This window comes from Orcinus orca, chromosome 1 (genome assembly GCF_937001465.1).
Source record: "Orcinus orca chromosome 1, mOrcOrc1.1, whole genome shotgun sequence".
Lineage (NCBI taxonomy): Eukaryota > Metazoa > Chordata > Mammalia > Artiodactyla > Delphinidae > Orcinus > Orcinus orca.
The window spans coordinates 141,358,558-141,371,673 of record NC_064559.1 but is presented as its reverse complement, the minus strand read 5'-3'; the positions used below and the strand labels follow the sequence as shown (position 1 = coordinate 141,371,673).

Here is a 13,116-nt window from a genome sequence, read left to right as displayed (position 1 = left end):
AGTGATTCAAGAGAGGATCACACAAGGAAATTTCAAAATCTAAGTAAAAAGACTATTTCCAACTAACATAAACTAAAACTTTACGGGATCTAGTATTACACAAAAAGTAAACATTACTTTGACTCAAGAATCAACAACTTCTTTATATTTATAACCTTCAAATCGGTTACAACTTTATCTTATTCAGCAATCTTGCTGAAAATGAGCATTCCCATGTGGCGTGCAATTTTCTCTTTAACTTTTTTTTTTTTTTTTTTTTGCGGTACGCGGGCCTCCCACTGCTGTGGCCTCTCCCATTGCGGAGCACAGGCTCCGGATGCGCAGGCTCAGCGGCCATGGCTCACGGGCCCAGCCGCTCCGCGGCATGTGGGATCCTCCCGGACCGGGGTACGAACCCATGTCCCCTGCATCGGCAGGCAGACTCTCAACCACTGCGCCACCAGGGAAGCCCTCTCTTTAACTTTTAGTTTCTCTGGGTACAGAAAAAAAGCTCTGGACCCTTAATTGAGCAATTATTATTTCTTAAGTGAATATAGAGTTTGAGAATAATGCGAAAATCTTCCTTTTATCCAGAGAACAAGTCTAACATAGGCAGTGGTGTACACCTTGTCTGGCAGCACCCCAGCTTCAGGTAGAAGAGCCAAGTCAAGACTGAAAGGGGAACTCATTCTTCACCTCTATTCAATCCCTGCCATCTACTGAGATTCTTGAAGGAATGCCAATTAGGACCAATTTACATGTCTCCTTGGAGGTTTTAGATAGCTCTTCACTAAGAACTGTTTATCTCCTTGCTGAATATGCTGTTTGCAGACCATTGCTAGGTTTCCGTACCAGTATAAAGCACTGGTACTTGAAAAATTCGTTAAGACTCATCTGAACTCCCAGATCCAAATTTGTGGAGTGCTTCTACCACATTTTTACAACGTTGTCCCAGAATCAAGCAACAGAAAATAAAGGGTTCATATGCAAACAGTACATGGAATATGCTTAGACAAGGAACTTGGGGCTTCATAGTTTGTGCCATTGTTTAAGTAATTCTAATTGTTTTAAGTTTTTCTTTATAGAGAGCTGGAATCTGCTTTTCTGGAACTTGTATCATTTGTCTTAGCTTTCTAAGACACGCACTGTCTCCTTTACATAAGACTTTCAAATATTTGAAGACAGGTTTCATGCTTCCCCTCCTGTATAGGTTTCTCTTTTTAAACATCTATTCCTTCAGCTATTCCTAAGGTTATGCGGCTTCCAAACTTCATCATTAATGAGAAGTTAGCTTTTCAATAACTACATTTTGAACATAATATGCTAATAATCAGCTCAAAGTTCAAAATATATGACTTGTATTTTACAGAATATTTTTTATGTTTGGTTAAGTTTTGATTGAATGCTATATTTAGTGGTCTGTAATACATAAGATGCAATCTAGAAATTGCTATTAAAATGTTGGACTGGTAGAACCAGGTACAGAAAACATCTTTTTGGTGGTCTCAATTAATGAAAATTTTACTAGACACTACAAAGTGGTGATTGAAAAACGATGCTGAAATATTACTGTCAGCTACGGGTATAAAATTTCTCACCAAAGAACTATCACAACTTCAGGATAAAATGTTTGTTATCTAAATACAAATTTATAGCAGCCACTAAAATTGTTAGGAAGACCTTAGATTACTTTGCTGCTTAATCACAGTTTAAAATAATTTTTATTATACAGTATCAAATTAAAAGTTACTATTTAAAAAAATTCCAAACATTTATAAAAATATAATAAGCTAACACTTTAAATCGGACTTGAAGACAGTTTGGATATTCCTTATCTGCCCACAAAAGTTTCTCTAGTCTTTTGCAAAACGCTAAAGTGATGATTTGTCCAGCAATGTAGATGGTTAATATTCACCCACGTGACATCAACAATTTAATGCATCATGCTTTCACTTCTCATTAAAATTGCTTCATTACTGAAGCTTAACCAAATTTTCTTCATGCTTGGCCCTCCATTTAAGTCTGATACCCTACAGTTTTCTTCCTATATCAGATTTTGCTTTGTCTTGAATTATTTTCTTTCCTTCTTTTACCTGCTTTCAAGAAATAGAAAAAGCCTCTTTGATGTGCCAATTCAAAGTATGTTCAGATAAAAGGTAAATAATTCAATAGGCTTTTGAGGAGGGTTGACATCTGAATGTTGGAGGTTGTTTACTCATCAGCTCTCCTACTGAGGTCAGGTGACCCACGTTAGTGACTTGCTGGAGTGAGTTTTGAATTTGTAAATAACTTCTAATAAAGAATAGTGGCAGAAATAGCAAAGAAATATCAATGAAGTAGGAAAGTCCAAGTGTATGTTCTTATCAAGTCTTATACTTGTCCAATAGTTACAAACCTCTCTGAAAATATTTATATGTGTGGGTGGAGGCAAGTTGCCATTAAATTGTAAGAAGTGTTATCAGATTTATCAGGACTTGGTTGTAAATTTGACTACACAGTTTTGGCTCATAGAGAAATGAGGAGGAAATATCTGATTAAAGTGTGCATTGCTGCTGAGGCAACTGAATGTTGCCATAGCAATTGAGATGAAATGTGCAAGAAGTGAGATAATTAAATCTAACCCCTTTAGTAGTTTTGACAGTCAATGCACTGCCAATAGGAAAAGTTATCTGCAGTATTAAGATAAAACACATTCCTCATGGAAAGTCTCCTTACTAGTATTTTGTTGTTCCCTTTCTAAATACATTGCTTTAGGTGTCTAATTTGAATGTTCTTTTGTAATAATCAAATACAGTTTTGACCTTGGTCTGCAGCTGCCTAGAATTTCTGCTGGTTTATTGTATCATGGGAGTAGACATCTATAAAAAAAAAAAATCCATTTTTCCCCCTCTAGTTCTTAAAAAAAAGTATACTAAAGCCAAAGCTGTCATATTTGAGCTTGAAATTCAATAATATCTAGAACGTGCTGCCCTCTTCAGGAGCTGATGCTTAAAAATACTTTGACTTTTTTTTTTAACAGTTTAGTAATTATAAATATAAGCTATAATATCAAAAGTTGTATTAATAATTCTTCAGAAATAAGCACTACACACAATAAAGTATTTCTAAGTCTAAAATTTTCCCTTGAATATATTTCATTAAAAATCAATAAATACAAAAAAATTTAAATAAATTATTAATATTTATAATTAAATATGAAAAACAGCTTTCTTAGGAGAAACTATGCTTGTGGGGAGAATTCCTCAATTATTACAGAATGTCAGACTTCCACATTTACTACCCAAACGTTTCTTTAGATTAAAAATGTCTAAAAAGGGCTTCCTTGGTGGCCCAGTGGTTGAGAGTCCGCCTGCCGATGCAGGGGACACGGGTTCGTGCCCCGGTCCGGGAAGATCCCACATGCCGTGGAGCGGCTGGGCCTGTGAGCCGTGGCCGCTGAGCCTGCGCGTCCGGAGCCTGTGCTCTGCAATGGGAGAGGCCACAACAGTGAGAGGCCCGCGTACCGGAAAAAAAAAAAAAAAAAAAAAGTCTAAAAAATAAGATATTTTCTATGTGAAAAACTAAGTAGGACACCTTTCAAATCTTAATTTTATCCTCCAGCGAAAAGTCAGTAAATTTTGTCAGTATTTGTCATTTGAAATTTTCACTAATTTTCATTTACTGAAACATCATCTTTCTTGGAAATAATGATTTCAAGTGACACTAACACATTATAATTTTTAGTCAGGATTACTTTATTCGAAAAAAAAATCAAAGGATCTGAAATGTCATTATCCAAAAATTAAAGTAAATCCCTTTTCTGCATATGTTATTTATGCTATCATCTAGTTTTAGCAGAGGGAGATGTACTCTGTGTGTTTTTCTCTAGATTAAGTTTATGATTCTTACAAAAACATAAAGGAACAGAAAATGACCAATATGTAATGACATTATATATCAGGATATGAGAAAAGCCTATTTTCTTACATCCTGACAAGTTCCTTTTTTTTTTTAAATATCTTTATAGGAGTATAATTGCTTTACAATGTTGTGTTATTCTGCTGTACAACGAAGTGAATCAGCTATATGTATACATATATTAGAACTATTGACACTAAGAAAGGTTATTTTGTACTACTTATTAATTGTGAAAGTCAATGTTAATTTTAAAAATTTAAAGGAGAGAATAAATTTAAGAACGTATATACCTTTTCAAAATACAAATTTGTTCGAATTCTTACCATGTGATGCAATTAAAACCCGTTTTTAATCAACAGAAAACAATAAGGAAAAATGTAGCTCTTTATTATCACTTATTTAGTGTGGAAAAATAAGAGCTTGGACTCTTAATTCTGTTTTCAGCTCCTACATCAGATTTTCAGTTCAAGATTCCAAAAAGGAAATGTATTTGCATATAAATAGATGCAATTGTCATTAATGCTGACTTCAAGAAAGTAAAATGCCCCTCAATTTTCCTTAAAGAGTTTTAAGTATAGCTGTCCTATCTGTTATCAATGAAAAATTCAACTGAGCTAAAGGGGAGAAAGAAAAAAAAAAAACTTTTGACAGTATTCTCTTAATCCAATAATATTTTGGGGGGAAAATAAAATGTTTTATTCCTGACTTTGAAAGTACTTATCACAACAGTTGTTTAATCCTAAAGTAGCTCTGTCCAAAGGCATGTAATACACATTCAAGAATTCTTAGAACACTGATTTGTGTTTTCTGCAATAGATTTACTTCATTTTTATTTTGGTGCTGTTGCATTACATTTGGCAGTTAGGATCCCTGTGGATGGAGATATAATAAATAATAATATTTTCTTTGCTTTCCAGAGTATTTATGGAACAATGATAAATTTCATCTTTCCCCGAATGGTAAGTAAAGAGCTCTTTCTATATTTGATAGTACTGAACACAAACAAGAAAAGTGAATTGTTATAATGAAAGTGGAGTATCATTTGCTAAATGTATTGAACGATCTGATAATTATAAGGTAGCATATACTCTTGAAATAAATGGATACCGCATTCAAATTCTATAAGCATTCCAAAATTCTCACCAACTATGCTACAGGCTCTTCAGAGGGAATATAAGGTTTTTGCTTTCTCTGTTGGTTTGCATTTGAACACAGTGTACTCCCTATTTTGTTTTCTGCGGTAATTTATTTTAAAATACACACAGATATAGAAATAAATGTGGTTTACATTCTGTGAGCAAAAAGAAGAAGCATATCTGTGATACATATTGAGAGTGGGTGGGTAAGAGTCCTTTGGAATTTTTACTGTTACATAAAAACTGATTGTAATCTATGTTTGACCAGGGCTTTGCAGCATCTGTGAATTTTAAAATGTTTGTTTTCTAAAAGTATATATCATAATGTCTCCAAGGCAAGCTAGCTACTGTATGATTTTGTCTAAACTCATAGTTTTGTTGTCTTTATGTTTTTATGACTTGAAATGGTAATATTAAATTTAGTCTTAATCATAACCTCTTTACAATTTAAACAACAATAAAAATCAATCTTATTGAATGGGAAAGGTCCATGTAAAATGATATTCCTTAACAAGTTATTACTGTCTCCTACAAAGTTCTTCCCCCCAGTGGTTCTTGCATATTCCCTATAAAAAGAAGGAATTTCTCACTGTAGAAAAAAATCACTTTGAAATAAACCAATCATCGAAAAGTGCTATGTTAAGTGAAAAAGCAGAACACATTATAAATACATTATATGTTGTGCGCATTTGTGCTTGTGTATCGAGAGGAGAGACAATTGGGACCATACTGTAGGCTTAGAAAAAAGACTAACAAAAGGCACACAAACAGTGGGAACATAGGTAGTTCAGTAGTCTTCATTTCTTCTTAATTTTCTGAATTTCCTATAATAAATACGTATTATTATTCTTATCCGAATAAAAGCATTATTTGAATAACAGGCTATTCAAAACAGTATATTATTATTAACGAAATATATATATACATACAGTTGAGGAAATACCTCTTTGTGCCAATTGCATAACCAAAATGATCTTATACAATTAAAAAAGAAAACAAAAACCTCCCAAACCTTCCTAATCCCATAAGGAACTAAAAATACAAATTGAAGATTAATTGAGTAAAATTATACAATAAAACAATGAAGGATTTAAAATCAGGTTGAAGCTATTACTTTTATTAATTTTACTCTAATACAGAAGCACTCCTATAATTCAGGCATATGTGTGAAAAAAAATAAACCTTTTTAAACTGAAATAAAAAGATCTGCAGCTTCACATTGGTTTTTAGCATATAAGAATTTGGTGTTTTATGAACTTTTTTCAGAAGAAGGAAAAATCTACATAGGAAAAGGCCAAAATATGAAGGTAAACCTTTTAAAATAAACTCACACTTTGTCAGTAGATCATACTAGTTAGTAACAGCAGAAAACTTTGATCTAAAATCTACTGTGTAATTTACCCAGCTACAACCAATTGTCATCTTTGCAACTTGAATGTGCAGACTTATTTTAAGATCCAAGATTAAAAGAAAACAAAGTATGTTAGCAGAAGAGGTGGTTTTAACCTAAAATAATGTTAATAAATCATATTATAGTAAGCATAATAAATAACACAAATAATCAAATATTTTTGAGATTAAAGATTTCTTCTCAAGAGTAATTTATCATACATTGTAAACTCAGCATTAAAATATCAATTGTAATTACATCTCACGTGTCCAGCAACTTATCTGGAAATAAGCCAATAATTTTAGAAGACATTTTAGGAGGGAGAGGTGCTCCAGTAAGGATCTAATACAGTTCACATTAATGCTTCCCAGGTCCTCACTTCCATCTTACTTGTTCTCAGTCTGCATAAAATTATGACAGAACTGGTTCTCTGATTGTCTAGCTCACAAACTGGAAGGCAAACTAGCAAAGCTGGGAGGGACCAGAGAAGAACACATTGAAAAGCTAGAGGCTTTTCACACCTATTCACCACCAGTAAGAACTGAGGAACCAAGATTAGTTGTATGATATTGAGTAAGACATATCATACACTTGGGTTCAAAATTCCTGATCTGTTAAATTGAGCAGTCATACTGGAAGATTTTTAATAAAATCTAAATTCCTGTCTAGCCCTAGAATTTTACAATGAAATAATATATCCTTAAACTTACTATACAGAGCAAAAGATAATATTGGGCGATTTGGGAGTTGTTAAAATGAAAAAGGTTTTAATGATTAAAAGGGTAAATTTCATTTATTTGCAAAATTCACTTATATCAATTCAAATTATATACTGCAAATGAGAGATTATATACTGTGTATTTTGCTGATATTCTTTCCATATTACTATTTTTAAAACGTACCTAGAGGGTTTCCCTGGTGGCGCAGTGGTGGAGAATCCGCCTGCCAATGCAGGGGACACGGGTTTGAGCCCTGGTCCGGGAAGATCCCACATGCCGTGGAGCAGCTAAGCCCGTGTGCCACAACTACTGAGCCTGTGCTCTGGAGTCCGTGAGCCACAGCTGCTGAGCTCACACGCCTAGAGCCCGTGCTCTGCAACCGGAGAAGCCGCCACAATGAGAGGCCCGCGCACCGCATTGGGGAGTGGCCCCTGCTCGCCGCAACTGGGGAAAGCCCGCGCACAGCAACGAAGACCCAAAACAGCCAAAAATAAATAAATAAATTAAAAAAAAAAAAAAAACTGAAACTACATACACTGCATCTGGACAACAATATCCAAAAAATTAAAAAAAAATTAAAAAAACGTACTTAGAAATTTAACCTGAATTTTCTCACCTTGAATGAAGTACCACTATATTTAGTGTGTGAGAGAAAATCTAACATCAGCCCCTTCTAAAGAATGGGGAGCGAAATTCATCCCTATTTGAATATGGAAATATATATTTCTAATAGGTTTATGCTGCCAAGATGCTAAACTGAAATACCAGGAATCAAAAATTTTAATTTATTATTTTATTTTTTGCATCCATTATGTAACATCTTTAGTACAACTAACATAACATGACATTTTAGAAAGCAAACAAAATTAACCTCCTGTCCATAACAAAGAGCAGGGTCAATGTAACAAATTATTGGATAAATAATACATCTGCTTATTCAAATTATTTCTTTCTGACTTATAAGTGTGCAAATTTAAATAAGCAGCCAAAGTTCTGAATTACTATGTGAAATGAGTTAAAATGTAAATATATATTTTGTTGACATGTATCTATTAAAACTGAACAGAATAAATCTTCAGCATTACCAAAAATCTTTAACAGATTGGAGATAAATGACAATTTAAATAAAGAAAATTTCTCAGTGTAATTTACATTTCAACAAAATAGATGTTTCCTCTCATCCACAATGAACAAAGTTTGAGTGCATATTTCTGTGAATAGTCACAGCACCTAATCTTTAATCAACAATAAAATACACTTTATTTCTGGAGATATTAATAAAAATTTGTAACTTTATTTCATTAAAGATAAAAGTGCCATGTTGGACTTAACTGTAGCCAGTAGTCATTTTGCCATTTATTTTTAAAAATTCTACAACAGTTTCCAATATATCAAATGTCCATTTTTAGGTCAGCTGATAGTAATATTAAAACATTGTTAATTGGACAACAGGTTGATTACTTTCAAGGTTTTGAAAAAAGCAAAGATAAAAACAGGCCTCTCCTTTTCTTTCAATTAAAATTGCATGCAATTATCCTTCTAGATTATAGATCTCTTTTGGGATTTCCAGTTTCAAACAACTTTTTGGTTCATTTCACAGGAATAATATTCATCTTAATTAGGAAAAACAATTGATGCGCTTTTTACAAGAGGGAGTTCACTCTGTGCGCTGATTACTGCCATTAGATTATCCTATTTAAGAAAAAAAAAAAGCCCTGCTTTTAAAGCAGTTAGTTAAATATGTTATCTATTAGTAGCCATTGTCTTTGAAGACAGAATGTCTTTCTTGATGAATGGTTAATCCGTTTTGTTTTAACCACCGAATTTTCCTAAGCAATATTCTAAATTGGCTTCTAAAATTATTTCAAATATATAAACATACCAATCAAATATATAAACTAAAATTATTAAATAAATTTAAAAAATATATTTCTGGGGTGTTACTGAATTGTTTCACACAGTTTATAAGGTTAAAATACTTGTTTCCGGGCTTCCCTGGTGGCGCAGTGGTTGAGAGTCAGCCTGCCGATGCAGGGGACGTGGGTTCATGCCCTGGTCCGGCAAGATTCCACATGCTGTGGAGCGGCTAGGCCCGTGAGCCATGGCCGCTGAGCCAGTGCGTCCGGAGCCTGTGCTCCGCAACGGGAGAGGCCACAACAGTGAGAAGCCCACATACCGCAAAAAAGAAAAAAAAAAAAAACTTGTTTCCTTTAAAAAATTTTTTTTGATATTTAGTAGCTAAAAAGTAAAATTTCAAATACATAATAAGTAACAAATCAAAAATACTTAAGTCCCCTGTTTCCCTTCTACAATTACTTAACCCTCATTTCAACGAGTTAAACACTGTTCTAAATTTTCTCTCTCCCTTGTTTTCCCTTGTAATTTTGTCTCATGTATTTGCATCCCTAAACATACAAATTGGTTTACATGTTTGCAATAATATGTAAATGAAAGTTACTTTTTCATTCAACATTAAGTCTTGAGTTTCAACCATTTACTGCACATAACTATAATCCATTAGTTTACACTGTTGTATAGTATTCCATTTTATGACATAATTTATTTCTCCTCTTTAATGTTGATGGATTTTGGGGCTGCTTCAGTTCTTTGTTTTCTTTTTACTATTACACATAGTCCTGCTATGAACATTCTTTAACATGTACAAATGGATAGGTACAAAAATTTCTCTAGGGCAAGTTGTTCTTAACCTGGAGTGATTTTGCCCTGAGGAATATTTGGCAATGTGTGGAAACATTTTTGGTTATCATAACTTGGAGCATGCTACTGGTTTTTAGTAAGTAAAGGCCAGGGATGCCCTAAACATCCTATAAGGCACAAGACGGCTCCCACAACAAAGAATTATCTGAACTAAAATGCCAATAGTACAAGGCTGAGAAACTTTGCTCTAGAATATATGCTTGAAAGTGAAATTGCTGAGTCATAGAGTATGGAAAATTTCAAATTTATTAGATAATTGCTAACTGTTGTTCAAAGTATCAATGTTATACCCCTCCCAGGACTATAAATGTCAATGTTCCAATAGATCTGCATTCTTGTCAGCACCTAATATTGTCAGATACTTTAAAATTTTTTATCAATTTTGTGAAGGTGAAATAACAACTCCTCAGAGTTTCAATTTTCAATTCCTTGATTACTAATAAGATTGTGTATCTTTTCTCATATTATTGACAATTACAGCCTCCTATTCTATGAGGTACTGATTCCTTTTAAACAATTTTTAAAAAATGAATTTTAGGTAATACATATACTAATCCATTCTTCTTTATTTGTGTGACAAATGTCCTTTTCTAGTTCATGAATTGTCTTTTCACTTTTTTAAGGTGCCCTTTTATGGACAGAGCTCTTATTCTTAATGCAGTTAAACTTAGCAAACATTCCTGTTTTGCTTATTTTTTACATTTTCCACTTAAGAAATCTTACCCTTTATCTTCTGTGTTTTAACATTTGCTTTTTACATTTAAGTCTTTAATCAATTTGAATTTTTTTTTTTTTTTTTTTTGCGGTACGCGGGCCTCTCACTGTTGTGGCCTCTCCCGTTGCGGAGCACAGGCTCCGGACGCGCAGGCTCAGCGGCCATGGCTCACGGGCCCAGCCGCTCCGCGGCATGTGGGATCCTCCCGGACCGGGACACGAACCCGTGTCCCCTGCATCGGCAGGCGGACTCTTAACCACTGCGCCACCAGGGAAGCCCTGAAAAATTGTTTTTTATGATGTAAGGCAGAAATAAATTATTAAAACTAGAAACCATAGTCTTAGCACCATGTATTGAATAGTTTATGCTTTCCTCGCTGATCTTCAGAGTCAGACCTTTCATGAATCAAGTTTCCATATACCGTATTTATAATCTAGTTTTCGGGTCTGTGTTTTACTCTACCTCTTTACCAATATTATATTGCTAAAATTATTAGAATTTTATAATAACTGTAAAAATTTGGTAAGTTCTTCTATTCTTCTTCAAGAATTCCTTTGTTCCTGTGGCCCTTTACTTTTCTATATAAGTCTTGGAAAAAGCTTGTCAATGCCACCTCCTACACATGCAAAAAATTTGATTGAAATACTTTAAAATCTACAGATCAATCTGAAGGGAACTTATACTTGTATTATAAATTTTAGTGTTCCAATCCAAAAATATGGTTTACTTTTCCATTTGTTTAGATTTTCTATAATATTTTTTTCAAAAAGATTTTATTTCTCCCATAAATTTGTTATATATATCTCTAAATACTTTTTAATAAAATATTTTAAAATTATATCTTCCAATAATTTCTTTTGTATAGTGATAGTTTCTAATGTATGAGACACATGGAAATAAAAATAATTTTGTATTTTTATTTTATTCAACAAATCTTCAAAACTTCCTTATTAATTATCATAATTTATCTGTATTTTCTCTAGGATTTCCTATGTAAGCAATCTAACTTCTGTTAGTAATGCCAGCTTTATTTCTTCCTTTCCAGTTCTTATACTTTCATCTTTTCCTTGTGTACTCCACCAACCAGACCTCTAGTTCAGTACTATATAGAAATTGTAATAGTAGACAACTTTCTTTTTTCCTGATTTTTAAAATAAAATGCTTTGAACATTTCAACATTAAGTTGTAGGTTTTTTGGACTTCCCTGGTGGTCCAGTGGCTAAGACTCTGTGCTCCCATTGCAGGGAGCCTAGGTTCGATCCATGGTCAAGGAGGTAGATCCCACATGCCGCAACTAAGAGTTCTCATGTTGCAACCAAAGATCCTGCATGCCACAACTAAGACCCGGTGCAGCCAAATGAATAAATAAATATTAAAAAAAAAAAAAGTAAAAAAAAAAAAGTTGTAGGTTTTTTTGTAGATATCCTTTATCAAGTTATAAATTTTCTTTTTATTTTTAGTTTGCTTTGTTTTTAGTTTGTTTGTTTTTAATCTTTGAGAATGCTGAATTTTATCAAGTGTTTTTTCCTACGTTAATTTAGAGGAAAATATGATTTTTCTCACAAAGGATTGCTAAGAACTGAAGTATTTCTCACTCTAAGGACATTTACTGAGTGGGGTGAACATGAATTTCACTTTTCATGTCCTTGCTGGCACAAGGGGAAAATGACAAAGCCCAGGATTCAGTGCTGGAATGCAAAATGGATATATCCTCATTGTTAACCTGATCTACAAATAAATCCATCCCACAGAGGACTGCAAGGTAAATTACAAGTCTTAAATGCATAACTAAAGAGAAAAAAATTCTCCCTTGAAATATCATAATCAGAAACTGACATTACTGTTTCCAGCAAGAATTTTATAATCTCAGTGGTCTAAAGACTCCAAGATAAGAAATTTAGCTTAAACTTGTCCCCAGTTGTACCTTTTGTGCCTGGCAGAATCAAAAGAAAATCCCCTCTGGAGAGCCTAACTTTATTCCATCTCTCCAAGAATTTTTACAGATAAAATTCCATGAGTACAACAAGCCCACAATCAGAAATCACAAAAACACTGTAAAAAAAACAAAAACAACAAAGAAAAAATGAGCAGGACTCAGGTAAAAAAAGATAAAAAGCAGAATTAGACCCACAAAGACTTCAAATATTGAAATTGCCATTATCATTCTTTTGTGTCCCCTTCTCTTTTATTCCCATTCTTGTTGCCCATAAAACTATATCTAAAAATTAAATTATTTTTTAACATTTGATTTCCTCAAAATAACATGTAAACCCTTCTTTTCTATAAAATTAGAAATTAACAATATAATCAAGTTTTAACTTGCTAAGCTAAACCTAGTTACACTAAAATGGAGTTTGATCTTGACATTTAACTTTCAAGCTATAAGAACTGCAGTGAACAAAAAAAAAAAAATTAGAAATAAGAATAGGTACTTTTCTGTTTAGTTTAAATGAACAAGTATAATTGTAAATATTGTATTAGGCTAAAAATAATATATTTCTGTCTATGTAATATATTGCTGTCTATATTGCTGTCTATAATATAGAATCTTTTTTTTAATCT

General features: G+C 33.1%; 1 protein-coding gene across 13 annotated transcripts in view; it reads left to right on the top strand.

Moving 5' to 3' along the window:
- The window catches only part of ADGRL2 (adhesion G protein-coupled receptor L2), a 271,291-nt gene that overhangs the window by 53,836 nt on the left and 204,339 nt on the right, over window positions 1-13,116 (top strand). For all 13 annotated transcript variants that reach the window (XM_033416623.2, XM_049709707.1, XM_049709710.1 and 10 more), the window contains exon 2: window positions 4,794-4,835. The gene's annotated coding sequence lies outside the window, so the exon portion shown is untranslated. The remainder of the gene's footprint in view (window positions 1-4,793; window positions 4,836-13,116) is intronic.